The sequence below is a fragment of the Triticum urartu genome, chromosome 3A, assembly GCF_056163025.1.
Source record: "Triticum urartu cultivar PI428250 chromosome 3A, HENAU_Tu73, whole genome shotgun sequence".
NCBI lineage: Eukaryota > Viridiplantae > Streptophyta > Magnoliopsida > Poales > Poaceae > Triticum > Triticum urartu.
Window position 1 is genome coordinate 39,854,138 of NC_141875.1, and position 6,097 is coordinate 39,860,234.

Genomic DNA, 6,097 nt, shown 5'->3' on the forward strand with positions numbered 1-6,097 from the left:
AAAGTGAGTGGTGGCAGGATGTTGTCAGTCCGGGGCCCCTCCAGCATCTTTAGTACCGGGTCGTATCACGAACCGGTACTAAAGGTCGTCCTACATAGACCCTTCGTCCACCCGAGCTCGCTCTGTTCTTCCTCTTTCCCCTCTCCTCTCTATTCTTTTCCCTCTTCCTCTCAAGCTCATCACACATTTTGCCCAAAATTTGTCAAGATTTGAAGGCCCCCATCCACTCAAATGATCACAAAGGTTAGCAACTTTGTCCTTTCATCTCTCATTGCTAGATTAGCTCGTGCAATGCTTTATATAGTGATTGATTTTTGAGTTCAGTAATTTGGGAGGAATTATATATATGTGCTAGTATTTGATGTATATGCAATTTGAGGTCAAAAATAACACTTAGTTTGCATATGTAGGTGTGGTTTACTTAGTACCTTCTAAATCTCCGTCGTAACCACCGTCGATCGCTCGCAACGTCCCGTCTCCGGCACCACCTTGTGGTGAGCCTCTTGTTCATGAAGTTTTATATAAAAAATTGATGTTTGTGTGATTTGGATATATAGTTACTCGTATAATTATCTTACCCATACGTTGTTTGTTATACATAGTGCCATGGTTTTGATATCCGTCCCCGTCGGCCCTCGTCCGGGTTATGATTCGGATGTGGTATATTCTCTTTTAAAACTATTCATTGCATTTCGTGTTTATGACAAATTATGCCCATCAAGTTGACATAGATATTTGTATGTAGGAGGTAGTTGAACCGGAAATTCCAACCGACCCTATTGTCGAGAGGTTAAATTTAGTTGAAAGAGAAAACGAGGATTTGAAAGAAAAATTGAAAAGAGTTGAGGGGGAGAAGATGGAACTGGAGTTGCATGTTGCCGATGTCGTCGATGATCACAAGATTAAGATGGAGAAAATGCGCTTGAAGATTAGAAAGATTAGAAAATATGTCATTCATAGTGAGACTTGGTATCATTATGTTGTTGGATCAATTGTTACCTTAGTTGCGATCTTGATCGCATTAGTTGTTGCATTTAAATTCTTTAGCTAGAGAGTTATTTGTTTGTTGCATTTAAGTGTTGTATGATCTTTATGTATGAACTTTATGTATTGTATTAATTTGGTGTTTTCGATGCTGTGTATTGAAGATGAGCCGGCAATGGATGTACGATGACCGATGCTCTCCCGAGTTCATTAATGGCGTGCGTACTTTTCTGCTTGCGGCTGAGGCAAACAAGCGGGCGGATGGTTTTATGCCTTGTCCAGGTGCTGGCTGTAAGAATGGTCACAATTACTCTACGTCAAGAACCATTCACGTCCACCTGTTTGAGTCCAGTTTCATGCCCCACTATAATGTTTGGACCAAGCATGGAGAAAGAGGGGTTATGATGGAAGACAATGAAGAAGAAGAGGACGACGACAGCTATCCTGGCCATGAGTTCCCTGAATACGATGATACAACAATGAGGGAAGAAGCTGAGCCGGTAATGCGGGAAGAAGCTGAGCCGGCAATGCGGGAAGAAGCTGAAGAAGAGGCATCAGATGAGCCCGTTGATGATCTAGGTCGGGCCATTGCCGATGCAAAGAGAAACCGCGCAAGTGATTTGGAGAAGAAGAAGTTGCAACGCATGTTAGAGGATCACAAAAAATTGTTGTACCCGAATTGTGTAGGTGACAAGAAAAAGCTGAGCACCACACTAGAATTGCTACAATGGAAGGCAGAGAATGATGTATCTGACAAGGGATTTGGAAAGTTGCCGGTAATGATAAAGAATATGCTTCCAAAGGACAACGAATTGCCCGAGAGTACGTACGAAGCAAAGAAGGCTGTCTGCCCTCTAGGGTTAGAGGTGTAGAAGATACATGCATGCCCTAATGATTGCATGCTCTACCGCGGTGAGTACGAGGATTTGAACGCTTGCCCAATATGCGGTGCATTGCGCTATAAGATCAGCCGCGATGACCCTGGTGATGTCGAGGGCGAGCGCCCCAGGAAGAAGATTCCTGCCAAGGTGATGTGGTATGCTCCTATAATACCACGGTTGAAACGTTTGTTCCAAAACAAAGATCATGCCAAGGCGATGCGATGGCACAGACAAGACCGTAAGAAAGACGGAAAGTTGAGAGTACCCGCTGACGGGTCGCAGTGAAGAAAAATCCAAAGAAAGTACGGGAAGGAGTTTGCAGATGATGCAAGGAACGTATGGTTTGGTCTAAGCGCAGATGGCATTAATCCTTTTGGGGAGCAGAGCAGCAACCATATCACCTGGCCTGTGACTCTATGTTTGTATAACCTTTCTCCTTGGTTGTGCATGAAGCGGAAGTTCATTATGATGCCAGTGCTCATCCAAGGCCCTAAGCAACCCGGCAACGACATTGATGTGTACCTAAGGCCATTAGTTGAAGAACTCTTACAACTGTGGAATGGAACAGGTGTACGTGCGTGGGATGAGCATATGGGGGAAGAATTTGACCTAAAGGCGTTGCTGTTCGTGACCATCAATGATTGGCCTGCTCTCAGTAACCTTTCAGGACAGACAAACAAGGGATACCGCGCATGCACGCACTGTTTGGACGATACCGACAATATATATTTGGCTAATTGTAAGAAGAATGTGTACCTGGGACATCGTCGATTTCTTCCGAGCAGGCATCCCGTAAGAAAGAAAGGCAAGCATTTCAAAGGTGAGGCGGATCACCGGACGAAGCCTCGCCACCATACTGGTGCTGATGTACATGATATGGTCAAGGATTTGAAGGTGGTCTTTGGAAAGGGTCCTGGTGGACAACCTATTCCGAATGACGCTGACGGACGCGCACCCATGTGGAAGAAGAAATCTATATTTTGGGACCTTCCCTATTGGAAAGACCTAGAGGTCCGCTCCGCAATCGACGTGATGCACGTGACGAAGAATCTTTGTGTGACCCTGCTTGGCTTCTTGGGCGTGTATGGGAAGACAAAAGATACACCTGATGCACAGGAGGACCAGCAACGTATGCACGGAAAAGACGGCATACATCAGGGTCATGCAAGCTACGCTCTTACCAAAAAAAAGAAGGAAATCTTCTTTGAATGCCTGCTCAGTATTAAGGTACCGTCTGTCTTCTCGTCGAATATAAAGGGAATAATAAACATGGCAGAGAAAAAGTTCCAGAACCTAAAGTCTCATGACTGCCACGTGATTATGATGCAACTGCTTCCGGTTGCATTGAGGGGGCTTCTACCGGAAAACGTTCGATTAGCCATTGTGAAGCTATGTGCATTCCTCAATGCAATCTCTCAGAAGGTAATCGATCCAGAAATCATACCAAGGTTAGAGAATGATTTGATGCAATGTCTTGTCAGTTTCGAGTTAGTGTTCCCACCATCCTTCTTCAACATCATGACGCACGTCCTAGTTCACCTATGTGAAGAGGTTAACGTTTTGGGTCCTGTATTTCTACACAATATGTTCCCCTTTGAGAGGTTCATGGGAGTCTTAAAGAAATATGTTCATAACTGTGCTAGGCCAGAAGGAAGCATCTCCAAGGGCCATGAAAATGAGGAGGTCATTGAGTTTTGTATTGACTTTATTCCTGACCTTAAGCCGATTGGTGTTCCTGAATCGCGGCATAAGGGCAGACTGGATGGAAAAGGCACGCTAGGAGGGGAACAAATAATATGTATGGACGAACATTCTCTCACTGAAGCACACTACACAGTTCTATAGAATTCCGCCTTGGTGGCTCCGTATATGGATGAACACGACTACTGGGCCAAAGCGGCCTGCATACGACTAGAAACCCAACGTGTCGTTGGGCCAGGATGCAGGCCCGCAAATGCCCTGTAGGCCCACAGGGCAACACTGAACAGGTAGGCCCAGTAGGCCTGCTTTGGAGAGGAGCTCGAGAGAGCTACCGCACTAGGGCTTATAAACCAGTGCGGACGCCCCTCGGCTAGCGAGGTGGGACTAAACTTGCCGCACCGCACCTGCGCCAGCACACTCCCTTTAGTACCGGATCGTGGCTCCAACCGGTACTAAAGGGGGGGGGGTCTTTAGTACCGGTTGGTGCCACCACCCGGTACTAAAGGGGTGCGCTTCGTGCCGCTTCGCCTGGCCAAAAGAGACCTTTAGTACCGGTTGGTGGCTCCAACCGGTACTAAAGGTGTTTTCTATATAAGAAAACACTTTGAAAAATTTCGTCAGTTTCCTTCTCCACTTCCCTTTGCTTCATCGCCGCCGCCCAGTCCCGCGCCGTCGCCACCCCCGTCGCGCCGTCCCCGTCACGCCGTCCGCGTCGCCGGCCCGTCCCCGTCCCCACACCAGCCCGCGTCCACGTCCCCGCACCTGTCCGCGTCGCCGTTGCCGTCGCCTCGACCTCTCGCCCGCGCTGTGAGCCCCTGTCCCCCCTCTCCTCCCTCCAATCGAAGCCGCCGCGCCGCCGACGCCGTCGCCTTGGCTCGCCGTCGTCATCGCCTCTGCACACACATGCATACACAAACACACACACACAATGTTAAAGTTTTTAGTTTTTCTGTTTTTAGTTTTTTGTTTTTAGTTTTTTTCTTCTGTTTTTCCTGTATTAATGTTATAGAAATGTTAGTTATATATAAAAATGTGTTAGAAATGTTAGTTATATAGAAATGTTAGTTTTTTCTGTATTAATGTTATAGAAATGTTAGTTATATACAAATGCTAGTTTTTTCTGTATTAATGTTATAGAAATGTTAGTTATATAGAAATGTTAAAGAAAAATTAGTTATACAATTTTAGTTATAGAAATGTTAGAAATCACAATCCAATCATTTAAAAAATATTACTTTTGCGGCATATAGTATTTGTTGTCGACGATGCCCGGCCGGCATCCTCGCCGTTGACCCGTTCGCGACGACGTCCTGCTTCAGAGGACCCATGTCCGGGACTGGGCTCCGCCGGGCTGGCACTGGGAGGTGCTACCTTCAGGGGCGCGATGCTTGGTGAGGAACCCGGCCCCGGGTCCCGTCGTCGACCCTGATCTCCTTTGGTGGCGTTCGCGTGGGCCACTTTTGGTGCGGAGGGAGCCGGCCCCGCCGGAGGTGGTACGTCGCCGTGTCAGGTAGGAGGACGAGCACGCCCATCGCTACATGGCTGCTATGGACGTCAGGTCCTCCAATACCTTGCATGTTCTTTTGGGAGATCACCCGAGCTATGATCCAGTGATGGTTCCTTCTCTTTGGGTGTCTACCGCCCTCACCTCAGGAACCGCGAGTGGCCTAGATTACTCTGTAGTATTCGATCTTTATTAACTTGCTAGCTAGCTAGTGATGTATTCGATATTATATCTATTATTCGAGACGATGTATTTGAGATTATATCTATATTCGAGACGATGTATTCGAGATTATATCTATTATTCGAGACGACGTATTCGAGATTATATTCGATGATGCTTATTATGTACTATGATTGATTCAGTTTTTCCTTATTAATTGATTGCATCCATGCATTGTAATTTGAATATATTTCTTTTGGATTAGTTAAATAAAACCTATGGCGGACAATACCGGCAGAGAGGGAGAAGAGGCCCTGTTCAATATCATACACAATCCTCGTGGGCCAGATGATGATCAGAATGAAGAAGATTATGACGGCTCCGAATATCTAAACAACACCGGGGAGGGTGATATGATATTCGATCGCGACGACCGAATTGATGAAGTCATGAACTATGAACATGACGAAGAAAATGTTGATCTTGAAACAACAAAGACTGGAGAGGTATATATATTTATATAAGCAGGCATCTTGTGATCATCACATGTTTTAAATGACTTGAAGATATATTAACGAATCGATCTTTCTTCTTTCAGCCATCCGGATCAAGCAAATCTTCAGGCAACAGGAAACGAGGTCCGAACAAAAAGTTAAAGGAGGGCATAAAGTACAATATCGAGGCCATCAAACCTAATGGCGAACCATTAGCGCCTAAGAAGATTGCGAACAAGTTCATTCGTCGGTGCGGAGTTCTTGTGAAGGACCAACTCCCGATCTCCCTTCAAGAATGGAGAGAGCCAGCAAAGCCATGTCCAGGAGTTACTTTTGTCGACGACAGACAAAAACTTCTGCTTTGGGAAACG